This window comes from Nicotiana tabacum, chromosome 4 (genome assembly GCF_000715075.1).
Source record: "Nicotiana tabacum cultivar K326 chromosome 4, ASM71507v2, whole genome shotgun sequence".
NCBI classification, from domain to species: domain Eukaryota; kingdom Viridiplantae; phylum Streptophyta; class Magnoliopsida; order Solanales; family Solanaceae; genus Nicotiana; species Nicotiana tabacum.
Window position 1 is genome coordinate 32,532,652 of NC_134083.1, and position 8,868 is coordinate 32,541,519.

At 30.8% G+C, this 8,868-nt stretch overlaps 1 long non-coding RNA gene across 1 annotated transcript; it reads left to right on the forward strand.

Moving 5' to 3' along the window:
- The first annotated feature begins 6,517 nt into the window (after positions 1-6,517).
- LOC142180195 (uncharacterized) lies at positions 6,518-7,383 on the forward strand. Its single transcript, XR_012708354.1, has 2 exons — positions 6,518-6,746; positions 6,889-7,383. It is a non-coding gene; the product is annotated as an uncharacterized LOC142180195 (long non-coding RNA).
- Positions 7,384-8,868: the final 1,485 nt, after the last annotated feature.

Below are 8,868 nucleotides of genomic sequence, written 5' to 3' on the forward strand. Positions count from 1 at the left end.
TGTTGATTCTTTACAATTAGAATTATTTAGTATGAATATATTTGATACTTTAAATTCTACTAAAGTACAAGAAAAAATCAAATTGATTTCCGAGCAGATTGCTGTTGATATTTGTGTTGAGCATCCTAGTACTTTTTGGAATCGAAAAAAGCATATTGTCACTCTTCCATATGAAGATAATTTCACTGAGTATGATATTCCTACTAAATCTCGACCTTGTCAGATGAATGCAGAATTGGTAGAATTTTGCAAAAAAGAGATTGATAGTTTGCTATCAGAGGGTTTGATAAAATCCTCAAAATCTCCTTGGTCTTGTACAACTTTTTACGTTAATAACGCAGCTGAAAAGGAACGTGGTGTTCCTAGATTGGTCATTAATTATAAGCCCTTGAATAAATATTTGAAATGGGTTAGGTATCTTATTCCTAATAAAAGAGATTTATTATCTAGATTATATGATGCTAATATATTTTTAAAATTTGATTTAAAATCTGGTTATTGGCAAATTCAAATATTTAAAGAGCATATATATAGAACTGCTTTTAATGTTCCATTTGGGCAGTATGAATGGAATGTTATGCCTTTTGGTGTGAAAAATGCCCTTTCAGAATTCCAAAAAATTATGAATGATATTTTCAACCCCTATCTAGACTTCGTCATTGTTTATATCGATGACATTTTGGTATTTTCCAAAACACTTGAAATGCATATTAAGCATTTAGATATTTTCAAAAGAATTGTTATACAAAATGGTTTGGTAATCTCAAAACAAAAAATGAGTTTATTCCAAACTAACATTCGATTCTTAGGACATTATATTTGTCAGGGAAAGATTACTCCTATTCAAAGATCGATTGATTTTGCCTCAAAATTTCCTGATGTTATTACTGATAGAACTCAGTTACAAAGATTTTTGGGAAGTTTAAATTATATTTCACCTTTTTATAAAGATCTGTCACGAGATTTAGCCCCCTTATATGATAGGCTAAAAAATAATTATAAAAATCCTTGGACTGATAGTCATACTACTTTGGTTAAAAATATTAAGCAACGTGTTAAATCTTTACCTTGCTTAACCCTTGCTAATCCTGCATGGCAAAAGATTATAGAGACTGATGCGTCTAATATTGGTTACGGAGGGATTTTGAAACAGATAAATCCCAATGATAAACATGAATATCTGATTAGATTCTACTCTGGTAAATGGTCTGAAGCCCAGAGAAAATACGCTACCGTGGCACATGAAATGTTAACCATAGTAAAATGTGTTTTAAAATTTCAAGACGACTTATACAATCAAAAGTTTTTGATAAAAACTGACGCACAATCTGTTAAATACAGTCTCATTCTGATTGGTAAATCTACCATTGAAGTGTTCTAATATAGTAAGAATAAGAGTGTAAACAACATCTTCTCTATTTGCTACTAGAGCCATGCCTAAGTTATCAATTCCATCTTCAGTGGCTTTGGCATTAATAACCATTGCCCTTTCATCGATAGTCAAATAATTGTCCCACCAGCCACGAAGTTGGCCAGTAAAACCTGCAACAATCATTCTGCAAATATTTCTATCTGTATTTTTCACACTTTTACAGATAGTTGCATACATAAGCATTCTATGCACAAGAATGCCAAAAATTGCATACATAAGCATTCTATGCACAAGAATTCTAGGCTCTTTATTTTATGGGCAACTTTAAAAAAAATGAGTTAATTCCTTCTTGATAACTGAAAAAATCAAATATTGTGGACTACAAACAAATACCAAAAAATCTTAAAGGGGACCGGAGGCAGTAATGTTTTATATGTATTTAACTTTAAAACAACTAATTCAAATCAGACACTTTAGAAAATTGATTAACAAATTTGTTATATCCAAGAAAGTATTGTTTGTTATCCAAGAATGCAGGCAATTACTCTTTTGATATAACAAATATATCACGCCTCAAGCCTGTTTTATTTTCTCACCATCCTCTTGACATTCATTCAAGTTTGCTTCATATAACCTTATAGCCGCCAGGGTTGAACATATGTATATGAACTTGGAAATATTTAGGTCATGTTAACATCAGCGCCGATGTGAAACAGACATGGTCGTTTCCATTATTAGTTACTAATCACGGTTTTCTCGTCCTTATCCTTTAATTAAAGAATAAATATGTGGATTAGATTCCTTTGTCTTTCTCTGTCCCACGACATTAGTGTTAGTTTGATATCTTTTATTCTTAAATTGTTGTTATTATTACCTACAATTTAGTTGTTACTCTGGCTTAGATCTTCTTTTTATCTTATTGTTGTTACTAAATGATGTCATTACTTTTTTTTCTTTTTTTTTTTTTATCTGAGGGACCATTAGAAATAACCTTTTTATCATTTAAAGTAGGGGTAAGGCTGCGTAAATTTTACCTTTCCCATATCTCATTTGTAGGAATTTACTGGATTAATTTGTTGTGGTCGTTGTTGTTGTAGTATATGTGAATTAGTTGTTTCATGTCATGTCAATCCATTTTCCTGCGTTGATCATGTAATCTTTTACGAAGTTTACTGTCTTTTTCTGCCCAAGACGACCATAAATTGAAAGTTACTGCTATACCATGACCTTCTCAAGACTACAAATCACAAATTAGAATCAACAGTTATAGGCTAATATCTAGAGCTCTACGGCGCCTCCGCAACCACCTTCTCTCTAGAATCTTCAAATGATTTCTTTTTTTTCTAATTCCAAACATGTACTTAAGCACACTAATATTTATATTATTAGATCACTCAAAAGATATTTACAGATAAGTCTTCTTATTTGCAATCTTGAAATAAGTCAAGTTATCTGCTACAACATGTAAAAGTGACCTAATGATGTAAAAATTCCCTTACACTAATGGTGTAACTTAAACTCTTAAAAATATGATTTGAGCACTTGGAAGAGCTAGCAAAATGGGTTATGTACAAGGCCTATGTATGACATTTTCCATCCAAATATTGACAATATTAGAACTAGAGGTCGCATTTTGTACATAGATGTTCAAGGTACATAGATGTGCACAATTCGAAAAAGTAAGACAAACAATTCACAACACATAAAAAACCATACCAAATTGAAAGGCAATTTTGTCTTTTAATTTTCTTTAAAAACAAGAAGAGCTCGCATTATTTGTTCTATTAACAAGAAAATATTCTCACAAAAAATAATTTTTAAATTCTAATGAATCCTTAAATATATAAAGTGTTTAACTACTTAAAATTTTTATTCATAATGATTTACGGTATAATTTCCACAGTTGTTAAATCAGCCTACTTAGTTTAGTGGTAAGTAAAACTCTTTAATAATATGGCTAAAATGCTGGGATGTTACATCGCTAATTAATTGGGGCTTTTGCATCTATACCCGATTTTGGGGTCACAATTGAATCTATACCCATTTTGTAAAAACAATTGCAAGCCTACCCATTTTACCATCAACTTCAGACTTATCAGATCAGAAGTTAAAAAAAAATTAGTCTAAAGTGAAAAGATTGCACTTCAAATGCACTTAAGGCCAAATAGGTCTAAAGTGCAACCAATGGTTTCATAAACTTAAGGCCAATAAGTCTGAAATGAAAAAAATTACACTTCATATGTACTTAAGACCAAAAGGTTTGAAGTGCAACAAACGTTTTCCTACACTTAATGCCAATAGGTCTGAAGTGAAAAATGCACTTAAGACCAAATATGTCGGAAGTGCAACCAATAGTTTCATGCACTTAAGGCTAATAAGTCTGAAGTAAAAAATTGCACCTCAGATGCACTTAAGGCCAAAAGGTCTGAAGTGCAACTAATTGTTTCATGCACTTAAGGCTAATAAGTCTGAAGTAAAAAATTGCACTTCAGATGCACTTAAGGCCAAAAGGTCTGAAGTGCAACTAATTGTTTCATGCACTTAAAGTCAATAAGTATGAAGTGAAAAATTGCACTTCAGATGACATTTAAAGCCAAAAGGTCTAAAGTGTAACCAATATTTTCATGCACTTAAAGGCCAAATATGTCTGAAGTGCAAATTGCCCAGAAATAGAAATTTGTTCTTCGAATTTTAACAATCAAATATGTGATTTAATACCTAAATCTACTCCAAATGAGCTCAAATTTGAAACATAACCTCCAAATATTAAAAAAAAAAACAAATCTCAATCATCAATTTGTCAAAACAATAATAAATCTAACGAACCTATTTTGCAATAAAGAAAAAGAAAAAGAAAAATCCTAAGAAATAATAAAAAATAAAGCGCCACATGCTTACCATTATAAAATATCATAAATTATCTTAAAATATGTTCATAAATACAATATAAAATCACTTTTACCCGAAGAAGAAGAAGGAGAAAAGGGACAGTTATTTATACAGTGGGTATAAATTAAAAAAATAAAAAATAAATTCAAGTTAAACCAAATATGGTGCCCATGCAATTTTTCTTAATTAATTGCAACGTAAATATCTTTGCTATGTAGCTCAGGCTTGCCATCACTTCCTCGTACAGCTATCATTAATCCGTTATTTGTTTTTTGCCCTTTAACCTTTTCTTTTTTGTTTCCTAGTCGTAGTTAGCCACGTTTAGGATACTGATTTGACCATTGGCCTTCTTTAATTTATCAATAGAACATACCAATAACCTGACTCATCTTTTCGGCCATGTTAGATTTTAATTTTGAAAACTAGCTTTTCGTATCTGAATTCCTCAAATAATTAATTTTGTTGAAGTAAAATTGGATATTATCTTTGGCAATTTTAGATATCTTAATTAAGTAATAATCTTGATTCGGTAAACATACCAATGAATTAGGTAAAGAGATCATACTATATTCAATTAATACGTTTGGGTGTCATTAGTTATTATGAAAATATAACTCTGATTGTGATCATTGTAATGTGCTAATATATTAATGTGTACTTTCTTTTGAGAAAAGTCTCAAACATAAAACACACTGAAAATGTTATAATAAATCTTCTGTTTTTTGCATTTCTCCACACAGTTTTTTATTTGTTTAATGATTTAAAAACAAAATCAGAACAAGTTTAAATTAATTAAGACATTTTAGTTTCTAAACAATTGAACCGTACACCTTGTACGTAGTTATAGAAATAATACCTTATAGTTATAGAAACTTATTAATAGGAAAAGAAAATGCTACTTTAGTAAAGTGATCTAGGATTTAATCAGAAACCACGTAAAAAATAAAAAATGTAGCTTATGAGGCTTTACTTCTTAATCAGAGTATGCAAATTCTTCTTCTTTTGTCATGTGTAGTGGTAATAAAAGATTTTCACGAAATATTCTAAATTTATGTGTGTCATTTCTTGCCAGTTCCATAGTTGTTTTCTTAACATAGATGATATCTTCAGCATAATTTAGTTTCTCAATTATTTTACCATCTCAAGTTGATATCGTTGTTTTAATATTATCTTTTCTTTTCTCGAAAATTTTAAAGCTTCTAATCAGGTGCCAATTCGTTCGTTCTTCAATCGGGAAGGAAAACATGACAATGACATATTCTGCAAAATAATACGTGCAACTATCCGTACTTATTTTCCACTACAAACATCTCGAGGTAAAAAGTATTTTCTTTTGCAATTATTTAAAGTAGACTTAAAGACAAATTCTAGTGATAGGTTTAATTGAACGTATAATTTTTGATGCGTAGTATAAATTTATGTATAAAAAATTATTAAAATATTAAAAATATATAAATATAAACTTATAACTTTAAAAATACTTAGAGTTTGAGTAATGGATGCACATTTGCTCAAAGGTAACTAGATAAGGAACTATTCAGCCAAATTCAAACTTAATTAAAAGAAGATATGATTAAATGAGTTCAAGACATTGGATTTACGTACTTTGATGGACAGTTCTATAAACTCATATAATCATATCTTCTTATAATGAAACTTTGACCAGAAAAAGAGGATCTAATGTGATATCATAAGTTCATTTTGGCCAAGCGTCTTTTTATTCACTTCTTTTCGGTCACAACCACACTCATAGTAATTCTTTTCCCGGATAATAATTAAAACCTACTTTAGTTTTTCGTACGTTTTTTTAGTCCATACCATTTTAATTAGATTGAAACATAGTAATTTCTTTTCTAGTTTTTCTCAAAATTATCCATGAAAAAGTTGTTTGAAAAGCATCATAAACTCAAATTGAATTGTCGTCCAAGAAACGAGATCATCACGTAAATAGATGTCGCGGTAATCCTGCACTGTAAAAAGCTTTTCAAGTCAAGCAGCAAAGTGAGACCACACTCATTAGTTGTGATTCTTTTCCAGGATTCCTGAGTCATGATTTGTTTTGGTCTCTCTTTTTCTGGTCCCCGTATAGATGGACTTGATCAGTTCAATGTAAAAGAGACAATTTAATTTCATTCCTTTTCTTTTAATTTCTGGTTGTAGATGCTAGGAATGCGTTATGGCACTACAAAAAAACAGTCGGTTTTATTACGGGGTTCTAAAGAACACCCAAATTGGATCTAATTACGGGGTCTTATTAACCTTCGCACTAAAAATTAATTTGGGGCGTCTAGAATCTCCGCTAGTTAAAAAAAGGCGCTAACAAGCACAATATTTCCTTCATTATTTTGACCTTTCCCTCTTTTTATTCGGTCTTTTCTTTTAAGCTTGATAAAAAAAGCCCTAAAAAAATCACTCATCTTTCTCACAACTCTCCTTCATTCTAACGATTTAGGGTTAAGAGAAATTCTTTCTCTCTTCTGAAATGGCAAGTTCTCCTTCTCTCTTTAATCTCCCATTATTTGAATTATCATTATTTTAAGTAATTTATCTGTGCGATTTTTATATCCGATTTTAATTCCTCTAAGTTTGATATCTGTGCGATTTTAATTGTGTAATGTGAATTTCAGCAATTGCTTTTGAAGTGTGCTTGTAGCTGAATCTCCTAGCAAAAGGTACAACTCGAATTGGAGCTCTCTGTCCTCTCCTTCCTAATCTGTTGAAAGGTCAAATTAGGGTTTTTATTATGTTTTCGTAATATCCGAATTTCAGTAGTTTCTGTACATGATTTAATTTTGGTTCTCTCTGCTCCAATTTTAGTAGTTTTTGCACGCGATTTGATTTAGGTTATCTCTGTTCCTTTTTTATTATAGAAGAAGGAGGTTTTTTCCTCTACTTCAAAACTCCTGTAATTATTATAGTATTGGGTAGTTAAGCTAGAAAAATTTCTGTTGAAGACAAAACAAGCTGAAAATCTTCTTCTTTTGTCTCTTGCGCTGAAAAATTTGTAATAGCAATGGAAACGAAGGTTTACAATCAATGAAATCAATGATCATCAGAGAATTCGTTAACTGTAACTTATACTGCAAAAATTTATTCTAAGCAAAAGAAGATTTGTTCGTATATTTAACTTACACATTTGCTTATTAAAGTTTTGTTCCAACTATAGTTATATGGTTTATGTACCCACTGCCCAAATACTTGACCAAGGGACAGCCCAGAGATTTGTACAATCAGAGAACATAATTTACATTTGGCATAGTAAATGCTATATAATTTTAGTCTGTGGGGGTTAAACCGCCGGAAAATAACCTCCATTAAATGGTTATGGCGGACTGTAAAAAACTGCCACAAAATGATAGCGGCGAATCTTACAGCTGGGGTTTTGAAGACCGCAGCAACATCAATTAATGAGGGTCGCTGACCGCCGCAAAACGTAAAAATACCCTCCACAAATAGGCTATTTTTTTTTTTGTAGTTATGGTATCATTCACCTACTTAGGTGGGGTTAATACTCCCTCAGTCTGCCTCTTTGTCCATAATATATCACGTAAAGCATCGAGAACCATTTTAAAAGAGTGTCGTACGAAAATTAGAAACTTTAATTACAGTGTGAGATATATATGTAGCCATAAGTGAATCTTTTGTCAAACTAGACAATATATTTAATTCCGTATTTACAGTAATTAAAAGTCAAAAGGTTAGAGTGTCCGACATCGATTGGATTACATGTCATAAATCAGACGTACTCATACAATGGAACTAATTTAATACTAAAATATTGACAAACTAAAATAAATAATGACTTATGAGTTAGAACAATTTAACCATCCAATCAGCTCAGTAAACTATCATGTGTTACTAAAAAAATATTTTCCATAAGAATACTTTAATAGATCATATGTTTGTTTATTTTTTTAAAATTTTCAGTAAACATATATTCACTTATCAAGACTTTATCTATAACTTTAATAAAGTAAGATTGAAATAATATTCATGTAACAAAAAATCTGAAAACCCAACAAAATCCGACAAAACCGAACCAATCCAAACTGATATAGTTGGTTTGATTTTAAAATTCGAACCAATACAGTCCATGCACACCCCTAACCATAAGACATGAAGAAAATATTAAAAAATCAACCATTATATTAATGTTCACACCAACTAAAATATCATGGGGGGGCGATTAACACCTCGTATCTAAAGCTTGGCCTTCTTTATTAGCACTTTTATTTTTTTCAAATTTAGTAAATTATTTGAATGACTATTTAAATCCGGTTGCACAAGTAAACTATTCATACTCCCCAAAAGTTGTGATTTGCACCTAGGAAGGCATATGAAGCCTCTTATCATATGATTATTAATTTTGAAAAACGAAAATAAAAAGAGTAACTCACAATAAGCATTTTTGCCACTGAGCTTCCTACTATTACGACTTTAAGGGAGGAAAATTGGGCCGTCATTACGCGTCTTTCACAAAGCTAGATAGGAAAGAGGCACGTAATTTATTTTTTGGCACCCATTTTTTTTATTTTATTTTGGCACCATTCTAAAACCGTCAATATAAAAAGAACCATATCTCAGATGGCCTGCACGCATTATCTGGC